Source organism: Neofelis nebulosa, chromosome 6 (genome assembly GCF_028018385.1).
Source record: "Neofelis nebulosa isolate mNeoNeb1 chromosome 6, mNeoNeb1.pri, whole genome shotgun sequence".
Lineage (NCBI taxonomy): Eukaryota > Metazoa > Chordata > Mammalia > Carnivora > Felidae > Neofelis > Neofelis nebulosa.
Window position 1 is genome coordinate 7,918,999 of NC_080787.1, and position 18,948 is coordinate 7,937,946.

The 18,948-nt window shown below is 47.4% G+C and overlaps 1 protein-coding gene and 1 long non-coding RNA gene across 15 annotated transcripts in view; one reads left to right on the forward strand and one right to left on the reverse strand.

Moving 5' to 3' along the window:
* Positions 1 to 2,418, forward strand: part of LOC131513668 (uncharacterized) — a 35,393-nt gene extending 32,975 nt beyond the window's left edge. For both annotated transcript variants that reach the window (XR_009262703.1, XR_009262702.1), the window contains exons 3-4: positions 854 to 989; positions 1,862 to 2,418. This is a non-coding gene — a long non-coding RNA (uncharacterized LOC131513668). The remainder of the gene's footprint in view (positions 1 to 853; positions 990 to 1,861) is intronic.
* The window catches only part of CARMIL1 (capping protein regulator and myosin 1 linker 1), a 314,075-nt gene that overhangs the window by 231,182 nt on the left and 63,945 nt on the right, over positions 1 to 18,948 (reverse strand). The gene's annotated exons all lie outside the window — the stretch shown is intronic.

Genomic DNA, 18,948 nt, shown 5'->3' on the forward strand with positions numbered 1-18,948 from the left:
ACATACAAGTGAAGAAGCTGAGACCAAACGGAGTTACATTTGCTGGAGGCAAAAAGGCTAGCAGGTGGCTGCGCCAGGATTCTGGCTGGAGCCCACCTAGTCCCCGGCGAATGCCCTGAAGCTGTATCCTAACGCTCACCCAGAAACTACTCGATGAGACTTTATCGAAGAGCGCCAGATGCCAAACTCTGGTTCAACTGCTGGCCGGTCCTTCAGTCTTTCCGCTTCCTCCCTCAGGGCAGCCCGCAGGACGGCAGGCCCAGGAGGCCGGCCAATCTAGCGTCCCTTCACCCCACAAACACAGAGACTGCACAAGTCCGTCAACAGGTGCAGAGAACAACACAGTCTTGCTTTCCGCTCCGCCGGGCAAGCGGATTGTACAGTTCCCAATTACTTTCCGCGCTTCCTTTTAAGAGCCAGGCCATCCGTGTCGCCCTGTATGACGACGAAACTCATCATCAGGCTACCGACACATCCTCAACAAGAAACACACAGCGACGGAAGAGTAGGGCAGTTCCACTCTCACAGACGTGTGCAAGAAGGACTTTTCCAGAACCTCGGAGCTCCGGTCAATGGGGACACGCCTCTTTCCCTCCGCCCTCCCACCCTCATAGAGACAAAGGATTAGGGAAAACAGAGGCGCCCAGGTTCCCGTGCAGAAATGGGAGCTGCACACTTAGAAAAGCATGAAGAAGGTCCCCTATTGAGCTGGCTTCAAATGTCTAATTGCATGCATGATGTAATGGCGTGCATACGTGCTTTACCCCTGGTTTCTAATGAGGTTGGCAGGGAGACAGAAACTTGGCACTTTATTCTTCGTGTGATGTGCTTGTTTTTATGCTTACTGTAACAGCTTGCCGGGGGAGCACTGCAGAGAGAGTCTGACAGGCTTTAAAAGACGTGACAAGGAAGAACCGCTCCCTGTGGATGTTACGCACGTGGAAAAAGGCCAGGACCAGAAACTCCGTTAGGAAGAAGGGTTATCCAAGGTAAGCAGCGCCCTCCGTAAGGGGGAACCCTTGACGGCAACCTTCCCGCCTTCGGAGTAAGATTGCGAGCTTGAACACCGGGGAGGTGGATGGGACAGGGGGGAGCCACAGCTATGGGATCTATCTGAAAGCAGCTTTCAGCTTCCTTGCAAAAGTTTCCCCAGCCAGGGGAAGGATGCACGCCTAACAAACAAAGCGAGTGCTTCAGAGTCCCAGGCGAGAAAAATTCTCCCGACGAAAGAAACTTCGGTGAATCTCAGGCCCAGACCCTGGGAGGGCGGGACATCAGCAGCTTATTTGAGAACGTGCCGCCTCCAAGCACAGCAGCGAGGAAGCAGTGAGAGGCGGCAGATGGGAAGGGGTGAGGGTGGGGACAGAAGCGCCACCCAGGCAGCTGTGGTGTCATAAACACGTAGCAGCCGATGGTGTAGACACGGGAGTCTCGAGCATCTGATTAACCGAGAAGCAGCTGTGGTCATTTGTGAACTAACTTTAAAAAAAGATCCATCGCTTCTCGGCCTTTTGGCTGAGATCGAGTGTAAAAACAGATCCCAATACAGCATTATATTCAACTGTTGGGTAGGCTGCGACAACAGTCAATGGGCTAGGGAGGCCACCGGAGCGGAGACGCTCAGCCTTGGCCTGCTGGCGTGGGAGCACAGGGCCACGCTAGAGGCAGAACCGGATTATAATGAGGCCCTACCTGAGACTTCCAAGAAACATTCCCTACAACCGGGTCCAAGACAGATCCACCCAATATTTAAGTCCGGCCTTAACGAAGGCCTGTATAGACCCAGACTTAGTAATTTGAGTCTAAGAAGAGACTCCTAAAACTCCCAATGAACTTGTTTGCTTGAACTCTCCCATTACAGCCCAAATAGAAAGGATACGCCGTCTAATCACGTGGGCTTTTCAACTCAGCCCAAATATGTGGCAGATAAGGACCAGACGAAATTTCCCTTGCTAGCATCACATAAAGGAATCCCTCCGACCAGAATCACTTCATTATAATTCCTTCCTGTCAACCGATAATTGTACCATTCTACACAACATATATCATTCTGCGTCTGGTGTCCTATAAGATTCTCAAGAAGTCATGGCTGCTCTGTCTCCCTAAATTGAGGGCCCACCTTTGGTCTCATTTGAAAACATTGATCTGTATGTAGCTGGTGCTTATGAAGAGGTGTTGGCTGTCTGTTCAATGAGTGCTAAGTGTAATGTAACCCAAACGGCTTTGGAATTCTGTCTCAGCCTCCTCTCTGCAGCCGCCTACTTTTTCTAGGGCAGGGTAATGGAAATTAGTTCAAGAAACGGAAAAAGTGTGATTTCAGTAACTCCACTGAGCTGGTTTCCCTCGGGAAAAGGACAGCTAAACTGACTATTGCCAGAAAATAAACAAGTGCTGTGTGCCCTCTATTAGTTATTTAAATTTAGTAATACCTTCGCGGACAAACAGAAGGTGCTCGGTCAGCTCCAGGGAGCACCAGCATACAAATGACCCGACTGTGTCTCAACTGCCTTCACATTTGTACTCAGAATTCTCTTTACGGCTCAGCTGACATGGGAAAGTCTGAATCCAGTACAGACGGGGGTCTAGGGGTGTCTGTGGACAATGAGGGAAAGTGTGAGTTCTCTGGAAGACATGTGTTCACACTTGGGGGCCTTCTCAAAATACACGTTCCTTGCTTGGTGTACGACGTTCTCCCTGAACTCTTTCCTTTACACGCTTTATCTTCCTGGCTTTTGTAACTCACCTAGGACCGCGTAACGAGGTGCCCACGCAGCCACCTTACCAATATCGGGGAGTCCAGCGGGCATTGAGGGGAGAAGGGGTGCTAGTCCTTCCCTGGGAGCCACAGCCGCAGCCCCCCCACCCTCCACACCACTCCCAAACCACCACATCTGTCCCCAGGACACCGGACCCTCACCTGGCCTGGGGGCTCCCATCCCAACCCCGTGACGTCATACAGGCAACACTGCATTTTTTTCGACCAGGGTATATATTACCTAAAGTATCCCTAGAGCGAGAGTTCTTTCTTTTTCCACCCCCAGCCCTAACAGAAATAGCTCAGAAAAGAAAAACTGAAACCAAACGTTTATGGACACATCACAGAATCTCCCTCCACCAAGGAAACCAAGGTCTACAGTGCTAGACCACAGCTCTTGAATCAAAGCATTGGTACAAGCTTCCCGAATGGATGAGGGAAACCAATTTTCACAGTAGCAGCGAACATGCAAAAATAGCGTTCTTGCAAAATTGAAGAATGTAGCGCGGCCCACACGCGCTAGAATGCTAATGTGAGTAATTACACAGGTGGTTATGCAGACGCGGAATTCGTGCTTCAATCTGGCAGAAGGCTAAACATTTCCAGGATAGTTTGCGAGGTTCGATTACCGCGACCTGCTGGCTAATTTCCTTTATCTCTGAAAGAACTCCCCCCAAGTCAATCACTGTCCAAGGGGAAAGTCACTTCTAGAAACGTGTTCTACCCAGGCAAGAATAAAGTACATTTACACTCCAGTGCCTCGACATTTGTAAGTCAGGAGCTGACCTGTCCAGCCGTGATTATTCTGTTGTGTCCTGTAACTTCATTCGAACAAATCTTTCCTCTTCCAAACACTCATTTATTTGAAAAATCTCCGTTATCCAACATGTGTCAAGCCCTAGTCTGACATGCTGAGGCTACAGCAGTTAACTATATAGGCAACAGTCCTTGCTCTAAGGAGGGTTACATTCTACCAAGGGGAAAACAATGCAGGATCACATAAGTAAGACACAGGGCACGGCAGATGCCAATCAGAGTGTGATGGAGGAAAATAAAGCAAGTAAAGAGAATGGGGTAGGGGGGTACAATTTTTAAAATATCAGGGAAAACTACAGGGAAAAGGTAACATTGCACAGACTACTTAGGAAGGTGAGGGAATGAGCCATGCCAGGTGGACATCTTGGCAAAGGGGAACAGCGACCTAGTTCAAAGATCCTGAGAGAGAGAGGCAAGTCTGGGGGGTGGGGTGGGGGGGTGCTGTGATCAACAAAAACCAACATTCTGCTAACTGCTTCATCAACTCGCTGAAAACTGCATCCCACGCAGAGATATGAAAAGACTTCGTTCTGGCATTCGAGTTTTCTCTCAACTGACATCTGATGCTCCTGTGAGTCAGAGACATGCGTGTTTTGTGCACTGACAGCTCCTTGTTTGCATGGAGTCAAGTCCCAAGGGCCAAGGGCTCTGGGAGTATGTTTAGCCCCCTGCCCCCGAGTCAGAGATGCCCATATATGGATTCAAGACCCAGTGTACAGAAAGCTCTACCTTTACCCATCCCCCATAACCATTCTCGCCATCGGTGTTCAGGTCAGCTCCACAAAAGGCTCAAAAGAGAGCTGAAAGGAAAAAATACCCAGCCTCTGCAACTTTTTTTAAAGTAATAGTGTGATCCAACCTTCTCCCTTAAAAGTTACAATTTTTTCAAAAAGGAAAATGCAAACAGGCCCTTATTTTTGAACATGGGAAGAGAAAAAGGAAAGCCGTGCATGTAAACAGAGTGCGAATCCCTAGAACCCAGAGGAAGGTCAGGCCAGAGTGAAAAGTGGCAAGGACCTCTCTGGTCCACTATGTGCAGCCTGGATGTGTTCCCTTTCCCTTCAAAAGCTTCACTTCCTCGTTTACAAAAGAGAGTGCATAATCCCTATGGTGTAAAATTGTTGCAAAGACTAGAAACAGCAGACTAAAAGTGGCCAGGCTGTAAAAAGGTCAATTTTAAAAGGTTACTCCCGGGTGACTCCATTTATAGAACATGCTTGAAATGGCAAAATTAGACAGATGGAGAACAGATTAGTGCTTGTGAGGAGAGGGGGGCAGGGGACTGGGAGAGCGCTGGCTACGACTGTAACAGAGTACCGGGAAGGGTCCTTGTTCTGTACCTTGACTATGGTGGCAGTCACGTGTGATAAAACCCACATAGCAGGCTCATACATACGCGCGCGCGCGCACACACACACACACAGGAGTGCACGTAAAGCCAATGACATTTACGTAAGGCTGATCATTGTATCAATGTTCATTTCTTGACTTCATAGTACAATACTATCATGCAGCACTGGTTATCAATGGAGCAAACAGCGTCAAGGCATCTATAATTATCCAAATAAGTGTTTTTTAAAGCTCATCACTTTTTTAAAAAGTGCCCTGCTCTGTAAGTGGCCTATTGGACAAGTAATGGCCTTACCTATAAACCAGAACTGTGAATCCCTACTTCTGGCTTTAGATTAGAGAGGAGACATTGAGCACAGTGCCTGAGTCAGGACACTCCGTGGAGGGTGGGGGGGTGCTGCAGGGGGCAGGGCAATGCTGGCTATCACCGCCATCATCTTTGGACCCCAGCCCCTCAAAACCTCACCGATATCCACGCAAAATACAAATACTCTTTATATAACCAATGGAGAAACTTACAGGAATCCATTTACCACAATAGGCAAAGAACGGTTATTCTGTCTCTGAATAACAAACACATATACAATATATACATAAGAGGGGCGCCTGGGTGGCGCAGTCGGTTGGGCGTCCGACTTCAGCCAGGTCACGATCTCGCGGTCTGTGAGTTCGAGCCCCGCGTCAGGCTCTGGGCTGATGGCTCGGAGCCTGGAGCCTGTTTCCGATTCTGTGTCTCCCTCTCTCTCTGCCCCTCCCCCATTCATGCTCTGTCTCTCTCTGTCCCAAAAATAAATAAAAAAACGTTGAAAAAAAAAAAATTAAAAAAAAAAAATATATACATAAGAGTCCTATGGAAAGAGACAGAAGAATACTTTCGTGATCTAAAGCAGCATGTTCCAAAGTGTTACCCAAGAAACACTAGTCCCTGAGATGCTTCCCCCCCCCCAAAAGAAAAACTCAATCAGTCAATCAATCATCCATGGTCAAATAAATTTGGTAAATGCAGCATACAATGTCTCCCTCTGAAGTTTCAGTTAAAAAGAAAATCCCTATCCAACTTCATTTAATCTGTTTTTCCCCAAATTTACTTGTTCACAAAATCATTTTTATTATACCTACTGGCATCCTGAGAAACACTCCCAAGATCTAGGATTTTAAGTGTCATTCTACATCATTCAGCTACTCAATTTCTTCAGCCATCACGTACTTCAGGAGAGACACAGATGGTTTCTCTCCAGCCTGTGCAGTGTGGTCTTACTGTGCACAGCTGGATTTCAGTAAACGTTTGCTGAATTTGATTCAACGCAAGTACACTTCCAGGATGACAAGTCCGGGGACGGGAGAAGCGATCACTCCTGGTTTCTTTGAAACACCTCACTTAGTTGAGAACACAAAAGTGCTCCTTTTCTGGAAGTCTCTGGAAGTTTCTCCAACTTTCAGATGCCAAGGATTTCCACTATGCCAGTGTCTCTTCCCGAGGGGCAGCCACTCACAGCTGAAACAGCGGTTTACGTCGTGAGCTGATAAGAAATAAGCTTACGGGAATAGGCTCATGACCGAAAAGATCATGACTCAAAACTACAGACCTTGAAATTCCTTTAGCAGGAACACACAGTGTTTCATACCAAAAATAAGGAAAGGGCTCTAATTATACTTTCCTGGAAGAGGTAATGAGTTAAAAGTCTTACCATTGCAGGGGTTGGGGGGGGGGGGGTGGTGCCTGGGTGGCTCAGTCAGTTGAGCTTTTGAGTCTGGATTTCAGCTCAGGTCATGATCCCAGGGTCGTGGGACTGAGCCCAGCGTTGGTTCCCCACTGAACACGGAGCCTGCTTAGGATTCTCCCTCTCTCCCTCTGCCCCCTCCCCTGCTCTCACTCTTGCTCTGTCAAAAGTCATATCATGAAGATGACTTAAGCTTGAATTTATATAAACGAATTTCAAATGTCGGCGTTTGCTGAGCTCAGGCTTGGATGGGGGAGGGGACAAAGGGGAAATTCTGCATCCTAGGAAGGAACGGACGAAGAAACAGAAACAAGGGGAGGGAGAACTTATCCACCATCAAACTTCCCTTAATCCACATTTGACCAGAGCCAAGACCCCTGCCTTACAAGAACACATTTCCATTGACAGGAGTAACCCCACACTCCAACTTGCAGAACGATGAACTGGAAAACTGAGAAGAAATTAATCACAACAATTTTAAGACAATGAAATTAATCCAAATAATCAATAAGGGGAAAAAAACATTAGGGATTTTTTTAAAGCTCACAACGTATTTGAAGAATAGACACTGCAAAATTAGCCCATTTCCATCCATCTCCTCTGTAAAGATGTAGAGAGAAGCGTTTATCATGAACCCCTGACATACTGAAAACAATGTCTCAATCACTAAAGGATAATAAAGCAAACGCACTGAGTGTTCCGCTCGGAAGGCACAATCATGCATTTTGGGAACCTTTCCAACTTGTCTGAAAACGAAAGGGCTTCAGATAAAACCTCAGTGTAACCCAAGCGTTCCAGTCCTTCAAGGTCACTATATAAAACTGAGCAATGGCTTAGATTCTCCATTTCCATCAATCAAGCTAATATTGCATGAATATGCCTGGCAGACTGATCCATTCTCAGTTAAGACTGGGTCTAATCCTAACACTTCAAGTGAACTCCGATGCCCACGGACAGACATCAGTCCGTCCCTCCACTCTGTGTTCTCGGTGGCCCTCTCCTGCAGTGTCACAGGACCGGATCTGTCCTCGTGGCCACAATAATGGGAGCACCTTGTGCCCTGGCTGTCCCAGCCTTCCCTCGTTGGCCCAAAAAATAAGATGGAGGAAAAAATTAAGTATTTTGCGAAAAAAAATATTTTTTTCTGGCAACTGAGCTGAATTTGACACAACAACAAAAACGTGCCTACGGTTCAGCAGAGATCCCAGCGAGCTTCCAGAACTTGGGAGCCCCCCCAGACTGAACAAGTCAGAGAAAAGAAAGTCAACAGAAAAATTCTAAACATGAGCCAAATAACAAAACCCCCTCATGGTCTATGAAAGTTTTCCTACAAGAAACTCAGTATCTTTTATATTCTCACTCCTTGCTGCCAGATGTTTTGTTCCCTATTTCAAAGGGAGAGAGCTAGTCCGTCTCTTTCCTTCCCTCCCACCCTCCCTCTGCACACAGGAAACAGGGACTTGCCTAAATTCCTTTTCACACTGATGGAAGAGGGGAAAGCTTAGGTACTCTGATTGCTAACCCAATGTCCTATTAATAGAATTTTAAATACTGTGCCATTTTTAAAACAACCAAAGTGGAAGACAGTGAACAATGACTCCTTTGTGGCACTCCGGTCCCCTCACCCCTCAGGGAGGCTGATGCTGTCTTACCTAGAGGGCCCCGTTGGACACGGAAGTACCTGCAAAGTGACAGACCCCGCCTGACTGCAGGGAAAAAAAAAAATCTCTTTTTCAGTCCTTCAACATGCCTAATTAGGTCAATAAAGCCATGCTCAAAAACAAGTTAAACTTTTTCACTTAAAAAAAAAAATAGAGCGGTGTTTTAAACCATTCGGCCGGCTTGGCCAACCCTTTCATTTACACGGTGGGAAAATGCCAAGCAACTGGCCCAAATAACCCCAGGGGGAAAGGCAGAGTCAGGGCCTCAGAAAGGAGGGGAGAGCAAAGCCTTGGGCTGGCTTCCCAGGCCCCTCCCTGTGCCCAGCAGGGCGCACAGGCAAGGATCCCCTCCCGGGGCTGCTTCTCTGCGGCAGGAGGAGCGGCAGGAGGAGGGGAGGGAAGGCAACCCCAGGATCAGGGAGAAATGCATTAGTACGCCACCCCACCGGAGCCCAAAGCCGGTGGGATGGTCAGAGCTCCTGCTCTCAAATTCCAGACCCGAACCCACATGCCCGAAGGTCCGGGCTGAGCTGACAGGCTGAGCTCCTGCCTCGGTCTCGCTCGGCTGCTCAGCATGTTTCTGTTGATCGCCAGGCTGCCTGATGGCTGAGGCCTCCCCTGTCCTGCCACGTGGTGGTGAAACCCCAGCTCTCGGCACCTTAAAGGCTTTGAGCACCGGCCCCGAGTGGTGTCAACACAGATCACAGAGCCCACGTCCTTCAGGCTTCCCCTTGCTGGCCTGCACGGGAGGGTCCCAGCCACAGCAGCATTCGCAGACTGCCGCCCCGCAGGAGCGAGCCAGGAGGGAGCCCTCTCTCTGTGACACCCAGTTAAGCCGGAGACCAAGGTGGCCAACCCTCACCCTGGCAGAAAGGGACAAACCAAGATCCCATCATAAGTGCACGCACGGCACAGAACAAATCATACGGGGCATGATTATACGTTCACATTTAGTTTCCAAACTGGGTGCCGCACACACTAATCCTGGCAAAGATTATATAACAAAACTGTCCTCTTAAGAGAGTTCCACAGCACAGTGCCTGTCCACATGAACTGCATGTGACTGACACGTGATCACGGTTCCCATCGGTGGGGCCCCTCGTTGCACTAGAGCTTATATACTATATTCCGCGGTTTTGCAACGCATTTCCTGGCATTATCTCTCAGAAATACACGGTGCACGCCGCCACTGGTTTGCTAGGGGACCAGCCTTGAACAAGCTATTGATTCCCATATAATCATCGAGTGACTACTTACACTACCTTAGAGATAAATCACATCCTAACCTTATAGGGTCTATGGCAGGCTTTGTAAATATTTTAATGTCGCAGCGTCATAGGTAATACGCTGATTCATTAATTTCCTAATTTTTACTCTTATTTATGTAGAGCTTGTGCTCTAACCCCTAGAAAATAGAAAACCTATGTGTTTTTTACACATTCACAACGAAGTAACACGTCTTCTACGTTCATGTTCTTACTTTGTTTCTGTCTATCCAATATGAACAAAAATGCAAGTATCAGGGGCACCTGGGTGGCTCAGTCGGTTGGGCGTCCAACTTCGGCTCAGGTCATATCTCGCGGTTTATGGGTTCGGGCCCCACATCGGGCTCTGGTGCTGACGGCCCAGGGCCTGGAGCCTGCCTCGAATTCTGTGTCTACCTCTCTCTCTGCCCCTCCCCTGCTCACGCTCAGTCTATCAAGAATAAATAAACATTAAAAAAGATATTAAAAAAAAATGAAAGTATCAGATAACTACAGTGCTTCACCCAAAAATGAAATCCATCAAAAAATGACAGTCATTATAATACCGTTTGTTGATGTGTTTTAAGGCCACAGGCAAAACACAACCTAAGCTGTGCTCACAATTTAGTTCAGAAATAGTTCATTCACCTACCTATCGGATTAGCTAAGTTTTCTTTAATTGATATTAATTTTTATTGACAAAAGTGGTTTTTTAAATGCATGTAAGACACATCTCTAATACTCCTTATATGGACAAAATCAGTGACTAGGACAAGTCAGTCCAAGTGTTGGGGCTGAAAAGCTTACAATCAATTCAGTTTAACTGAAAAAAAAAAATCTCATCCTGAACTGATACATACCTCATAAAGTGTACGATTTCCAAGTCTAAGATGATCACACCTAGAAATCTGAAGTGTCCATAACCTTCCACCAAAAACAATGTGCCCATTATCCTACATCAGCCCATCTGTAGCAAGCCAAGTTCAAATATTTGAAATGTTACTTCTATTACCACCTACTTGTTAGAAAGTCAATCCAAACTTAAGGAAGTACTTGGAGCTTCTATTTCATTAACCACATAATTACAGGTTGTTTACTCCGAGCTGGGGGAACCCACCCCTGCTCAGGATGAACAGGAAATAGAAGCTTCTCCAGGCTTATGAAACATTAAATAATCAGAATAGTAACACCACAAACGTCTATGTTCTTTTAGAAGGCCGTGAGCTCGGCGGTACCTATTTGTGAACTTGAAATCTCAAAAGCACTTTCTCAACTGTAAAAAAGAAACAGACCCTGACAGTATCCCCTCAACTAGGAAATCCCAATTATCCTATTCGATTTCGTTTATTCTAGAGGTTAGTCCTCCTGGGGAAAAGTCATCCGGTAACTGACTTTCCTCCACTCTTAATGGACTGCTTGACCCTCTGCGGTATGAAGACACAGCCTCCACCCCAGTCCGATAAAAAATCCCACTAAAACATTCCAAAGGGAGGTGCAAACCCACCTGCGCAGGTGAGAGCTGGAAGTAAAGAAAAGCCTGCAAAGGGTCCCTGAAAAGAAGTCAGTCTTTCCCACCATGGTTGACTACAGCCGGCACGATCAGCATCGTTCTAAAGAAAGGTCAGCTGGACATACCACAGATTGCCAGGGTGCCTGCCTGGTAAACACAACTTAATGACTAATTCATGAATTCAAGAAACCACATAAAGTCTGGTAGCAGAAAGTCCGATTAACGCAAAATGAAACAACACCCGACACCTGTGATTCAGCCCCAGCAAGACAAGGAGGTGGCTGTCCGGCGATGCCGGGGATCAAGGGAGCCACCATATGGGATATTTGGGAGGGAGAAGCGCCAGGAAAAACAACCTTGCACGTCTTTCCATGCAGGACCTTGTATTAAACTGAGAGTCTTTTCAGCTCAGTTTCTGGGGAGGTTTATATCCCACCAACTGAGAGGACCACTGCCCCCGTGCCCAGCACACCCTCCCTTTAAACCAAATCTCTGGCTTTTCAAACCCCAGGTCTACTCAGACTCCCAGCTGGTGGGCTTGTCAAAACTAGGACTGCTTGCACTCACTCACTGAATGGCTGGCCCAGAAGTCTTACAGGGGGACATCTGACCAAAAGAGCCTCTTTCCTGTCCCAGAAGCCTCAGGAGAAGCATTCTGTAGGAGGGAGCAAGCATCAGGGCAAACAGGAAACAGTGTCTCAATCTACCCCACCAGGAAAGATAGTCCGCAAACAAAAAAAGGAAGTTCTAGAAACTTCTAGAAGAAGTTCTAGAGACCTATTGTGCAACAATGTGAATATACTTACCATTGGACTATAATGTTAAAAATGGTTAGTATGGTAAATTATGTTTTTACTATAATTTTTTAAAAATAATTAAAAAAAAGGCTATTCAGCCGATGCAGCATCCAACACCGCACAGAAAGCCAAGGAGAAAAAGACAAGTCAAGATGGCAGCAGGCATCTACTCAGAAAGGTTTTGAGGTGCTCACTTACTCGCTGATTGGACAGAAAACAAAGGTCGTGAAGAGGAAGGCAGTTCTCCTGGCACCTTGTCCGTAAGACGAACAACAGGAGAGGCGCATTCAAGCCATTGACAGTTCCTTCCTTGGCCCATCTATGTGGTCCTAACATCAGAAGCATCTAGGACATCAGTGCTGATTCTGACGTCTACATAGGAGGCTAAAGGGCTCAGGGCCCTAGAGGTGACATCCTCGTACTGAGAGTTTTGCCACTGGGACTCTGGCTCTGAAGAGGGCATCAGGGTCCAGATCTACATCCCTCCAGAATATTGGTAGGAGGGTGCCTGTCAAGCAGACTTGCCAACCTGATCAAGGTGGCTTCCCGCGGAAATCGATGAAAACGTCGGAGAGTCGGCTGAGGCAAATGCCAGCCGAGCATAAAACTAGGTCCATGAGTAGAAACGTCAGGGGTCAGATTTCAAAGTAAGGGAGAACTTTAAAATGACTAAAAATCTGCAACAGTATTAGACTCTCCTCCCTAGGCAGTGAATGTCGTCTCTGAAAATGTTGGAGTAGAAGCTTTTGATTAGCTGAGATGCTGGGTTTGTTAGGTCCTTCCTAAATCAAGCTTCTGGGGTACGTGAGTTGGGAATGGGTTTGGCTACAAGCAACAGAAAACCCAATCACTTCTTATGTTTTTATTCCACCGTCCGTAGCGTGTTGACTTTTATCTTCATGTGTGTTACCTTCTGGCCACAAGATAGACGCCCTACCTCCCAGGTCAAGCCCATGGCGAAGGCAAAAAAATCAGAAAACGGGAAGGGACGGCTCCTGAATCAGAAAGACACGACCTTCTCAGAAAGCCTCAGTGTACTTTCCCTTTTATCTAATTGGCCAGAATGTATCACACGGACATCTCTGGGCCAGGGTTTCTCAGCCTCAGCCCTAGTGAGAGTGCGGCCAGATCATTCTTAGTTGTAGAGTGCCGTCCCGTGACTTACAGGACGTTTACCAGCAGCCCTGGCCTCTACCCCACAGATGCCAGTGGCACCCCACCCGCAGCAGTGACGATCGAAAACGTCTCTAGACACTGCCGAATGCATCGTGGAGAACAGAATCACCCCTGGTTAAGAACCACTCGTAGACTAACCTCCACTCCATAGGATAAGACAAGGAGGGTGGTGAATGGGGTAGTCAGCCAACCAAGGGTTTCTGCCCCTAATGCTTTATACCTATTTCTTCAATGTTTTCAGATGAGCTGCCTTGCTACCGTGCCAAGTATTTTGAAAAATTTGAGAGAAACATACAAAATGTTTCCACATTAAACGTACTGACAGGAGCGCCTGGGCGGCTCAGTTGGTTAAGCGTCCGACTCTTGGTTTCATTTCAGATCGTGATCTCGCACAGTTCATAGGATCGAGCCCCGCACTGTCAGTGCCATGCAGAACCTGCTTGGGATTCTCTCTCTCTCCCTCTCTCTCTGCCCCTGGCCTGCTTGCACGCACTCCCCCCTCTCAAAATAAATAAATAAACTTAGAAAAAAAAAAAAAAAAAACAAGTACTGACAAAGTTTGAGAAATCGAGATTGAGGCACAGGAAACAATCAGGAAAAAATACACAGTAAAGGGCTAAACCGTAGAGGCAGGCGAGACATCTTTCAGTTGGCTCAGATCAGGAGAGAGAAAAGCCCACAGGAGAGTGGCCTGGAGTCCTTAATGAAAATGTCACTTCAGAGGCAGAACCTGCATCTGAAGACTAGAAATGCGTTGACAAGTGGCTGGTGGAGAGGAAAACAAGAGCAGGGCTCACAAAGGGAGCACGTTAACAGTTCAGGAGCTACTCTCCGACAGACCCAGGTTCTTACAGCTTCTATAGCTGAGGATCAAAGAGAACAAATTAACTACAAGAGTACCTAGCACATGTTAAGCATTCAACTGTTAGTTTTCATTATTATTGTGTTTATTATAAAGTTATAATACAATATATCACTTAGCATAAGAAGCACACCTCAGGAAGAGAGGCCACCTGTGGGAAATCAGAGGGTTCCTCTTACGATGGCTGTGGCATCCTGAGCAGAACAACTAGGGCACGTACTTGGGGGGCAAAGTCAGGCTCCTGATGGCCGTGAGATAGAGGCTGGCTGAGACCCAGGCGGGGCAGTGGACGAGAACCACTACAAAAGCTGGGATCCCTGGGGGATTTCTAGCAAACTTCGTGGCCAGTGGCTGTGGTCAGGTTAGTCATAAGGCTTTCCATGTTATAAAGGAGTTTTAGCTTGCAAAGCATTTCTGAGTAATCTGCATGTAACAAGCCTGTCCACAGCCACTAGTGATCTTCTCGAGCGACAAGGGTTCTATTAACCATTTGAAAAGTCACCGCCAAGCCAAGTCAAACTGCGGAAAGATGGGGGAGGTGCAAAACTTGCCTTCTAGTTGTAACGCAGGGGACACGGATGTCAGCTACAGAATAATTCATACAGGATCTCTGACAGATTTAGGGGGAAAATAGATCAGCCTTAACACACGCAATTACACACACACACACACACACACACACACTTCCAATCTACGCACGCAGGGTGGCCCCCAATGGGTCTTGCGATTCCCAAACTCCTAGCTTCTGGGATGTGATTCCTTTATGACCAAAGGCAAAGGAAGAAAAACACATTAAACTAATTCTTCCCAGAAGCCTGTCTTCACTCAGGGTTTCGCCAGCAGCTAACTGGTACACATGCTCCCAAGGGTTACGTACACGAATCAGCTACGGAGTTTAGTAAGTTTCATAAGGCACATGTAATGGTTGGAAGACATGAAACACGTAGCCACATATAGAAACATATCTCTATATCTACAGAGATATAGATACAGCTCACAAAGCACCCCTGTGTGTGCCTGAAAACCACAAAGGGAAGGGCGAGGTCACTCGCAGGTCAGCGTTTCTCAGTGCACGGTGCGGGGAACTGTACCGGTCCTCACCCCGCCAGCGCCCGCTGCCTGAGATCATTTCTGCAGAATCACCCAGACGACGTCACACTGTTCCATGACACAGGCTTCCAGCGCCTGTAGACACTCAAGGTGTCGAGCACTTTCCGAAACGGCACGTCTGTCATCTCATCCGCTGCTGGGCTTTACCAATTATTGAGCGTCAACAACAGAAAAGGCTAATGTGTTTAGAATAAGAATCCATGTCACGTATTCACAAGCAGTGAACAGAAGAAAAAGCCCATTTATAAAAGGTATTCTAGTAGAAGAAACATCGTGTCACAAAGCAAAAAGGTGCCTTTTTGTGATATTTTGGGGCAGTCTTACTCTTAGCACGCAGAGGCGGTAAGTGAGATTTTCCCCTCCTACCAGGAATAATTAAAAATAAACACCATTTACTGTATCGATAGTGTGTTCTCAAATAGAACACGGGACATTTTACATGGTATTTTCCCCAACCTTCACGCAGTAGCACAGACTGTCCCCATGTCACAGGGCAGGGCTCTGAGGCTCGGGGAGGAAAATTAATTGACTCAAAGTCCAGCCCTGGAGCCTGAATTACAGCGCCCCACCACTAAAACAACTAACCGAGAAAGCAATTTTGTATCCATCTAAACGCACCGAATACACAGCACAATACTATATATACATTAACGAAGCATAAATTTTATCACAGCCAAGAGTTGTAAAGACAAGTCCCCATTCACAGTCTGTCCACATTTGTTCTCTGTAGTCTACTCGGGCCAGACCTGGAAAACAGGCCGCATGCCCTTTCCGTCTAGAGCCTCTCCGTCCAACAGAAACAAAGTGTGACCTGTGTGTGTAAGTTTGAGTTTTCTCGCGGCCCCATTTTTTAAAAGTTAAAAAAGAAAGATGAAAGCTACTTTTTTTTTTTTTTTTTTTTTTTTTTTTTTTTTAGTGTTTATTTTTGAGAGAGACAGAGGACGAGCAGGGGAGGGGCAGAGAGAGAGGGAGACACAGAATCCGAAGCGGGCTCCAGGCTCTGAGCCGGACACGGGGCTCGAACTCACAAACCGCGAGATCGTGTCCTGAGCCGAAGTCGCTCAACCGACTGAGCCCCCCACGCGCCCTTGGAAGCAACTTTAATAAGTTATTTAACCAAATATCTCATACTGGATATTAGGTTATATATCCAAATATTATTATCACTCAAGCCTGTAATCGGCACGAAAACTATTAGTGAGACATTTAAGATTCTTTGGTAGCAAGCCTCTGAAACCCAGCGTGGATGTTACGCTTGGAACACACAGCAGCTCTCACCGGCGCATTTCAAGAGCTCAGCAGCTGTTTACGACTGGCGGCTACCATACCGGCCACACACATCTAGACCGTTAGCGCCCCGCACACGTACAACAGCCCTTTAATAACCTGTCCCGTGTTCCTGCACTGATCCGAAAAGGGAATGCTCTCCTTGTGCCTAGACTTACAGACTCCTGGGGTGAGATCACAGGAATCCCAATCTGGAAGCGCCCTCCACGATCCACCCTGTGACTTCCACTTAACCCTTTAAATACAGTGCTTTGAGCCGTGTTCAAACACAAATGGCCCCCCAAAGGAGCAGCACGCTGGGCTCCACCTGTCCCTGCCCCTGAGGTCACACGGAAGGGACAGACCGTGCGGCCAGCAGGTGAGGACGGGGCACAGAGGACCGAATGAGATGGTGGGCTTTCGGCACCCCCTACCCTCCGATCCCGTCACAAGCCCTGGTCCCAGAGACCCTTGTCCTCAATCACCTAGAGGTGTCATTTCAGGAACTGTGACTGTCGTCCGGAAACACGAGAAGGAAACACCGGGGCCCCCTGATTTCCCACCTGACAACTTAAGGCAGCACTGCAAACTCAAATGCCCCCAGGGGCCGGCCCCACAAATGGGCCTGGGGGGCCAGAGGAGCCCGTGCGGGGCCAAGGGGACAGGCTTGTCCCAGCCCAGCCCAGGAGACCGTGCCAGGTGGGACAGCGGCCCCAGTATTGCCAGATTATCGGATTTCTCAAGAGTTGCAAATCTGGCTTGTCGGGTTAATCACCTGACTTTTAAGTGCTGGCCGCCCCTACTACTGTAGGGAAGTATGGACATTTGCACGGGCAGTCGCTGCAGAGCGGACACTATCTGGGGGACTGTGCTGAACCCCGGCGTTCGTGGGGCACAGTAAAGCCACAGGAAGACAAGGAGGGGACGAGAGTTGGGGGGCTTCTCCCGCACCTTCTGTCTGCCCCGCGGAGGAGGCTACTCACACCATGCCGTGGGAGTCCTCCCCAAGACAGAGGACGGGGAGGGCGGAGACGAGGCAGGCTGGCCGCAGCAACATTCTAGAAAGTGCGTGGTGTGACAGGAATGGAAGACACTTGCCCACAGAGAAGGGACAGCACCTCCTGGGGCCCTGTGATCGTCCCAGGCGGTGAGCAGACCTGGGGCAGCAGGGCCTAGCAATTTCTTTAAAAAGGAGCCCAAGGTATAGATTTTTCTGGAACATCTAATTGTTACACTTTGAGAGCCAACTCAAATCCCATTTCTAACACGGTGTAGGCCAAACTCAGCCTCCAGGGTCACCCCGCTGTGGCCCCCAGAGCAGAACATCTCCAGAGTCCCACCAACAGCCCCGACAGCCCAGCGCCTTTCAACCCGCCGACGCTCACGATGTCACTACAGCATTAACTTAACCCCTTCTCTCCATCCACGACAGCTTTGAAAGAGGTGCTGTTGATTACATGGAGACTAGGAGACAAATGACCATACGACACATGGTACCCTGGACTGGATCCTGGATTTCAAAAAAGGACAGCAGGGAAAAAACTAGTAAAAATCCAAATAAAGTCTGGTCTCATCAACAGTATTGTATCAATGCTAACGTCTTCATTTTGGTAAATTTAGCACAATTAAGTAAGCTGTTGACACTGGGGACAACTGGGAAAGGGTATGTGAGAATGCTCTGAGGGAACTTGGCCTCGCTTCCTTCCACAAACCCAAAATAAGTGCCAAGTAAGATGTTTAAAAAAAATCATTGAACTGTACCCCCCCAAAAAATGTTAATTTTATAGTATGTGAATTTCTAAAATTAAATTTTTTAAAGGCTTTATTTGTAAGTAATGTCTACACCCAACGTGGGGCTTGAACACACAGCCCTGAGGTCAAGAGTCACATGCTCCACCAAGGGAGCCAGCCAGGCGCCCCGTGACATGTTCTTTAAAACTTGCCCCGAATCTTCACACTGGTACACTGGGTGACCAAGAAAAACCAGAAGACACTCTGTCCTTTGCTTTACAGTTTATGTGCAATAAAGCAGTCGGGCACAGAATCAATGGACTTTTAATAAAATATCAAATGACTGAATTTAGGTAATTATGATTAATTCGGCTTGCATAGGGAAAGTCGCCAAACACTCCATAGCTTTTTGGATTTAGAATATAAATTAGCTCACAACTGGATGACTGGGGACACGATTCCCCAAACAAAAGAGGCAGAACTGAAGCAATAAATACAAACGCTCTGGCACAGAATGACACAATCTGTACAACAATAGACGGATATCAGCACCCCTTAGAAATGAGAATATTAACGTAAGTAACATAACGGTCTATTCGAAGCGCCCAGCACCAACGATAGCACATCAGGGTCCAACACCCCTGTATCACCACGTTTCAATTAGTCCCTCCAAATCTTGTTTTTGCTCTTGGAATAAGGTGGGAAACGTCTAAATAAATAAACTGACACCATTCCGAATGCAGGTGGAGAGCATTGTGCCATGAATGGAGGCAATTCCCTTAAACGAAACAGCATTAAAACCCGTATGCACTCCTTTCTATTTGCACTGTGTCTGCCTTTCCTATTGTTATGGTCTTAAATCAATTTGACGTATATAGTAAATATACCTAATAGAAAACAGGAAATAAAATAATTTGCTTTATTAGTACTTTGTGGCAAACAGACTCAC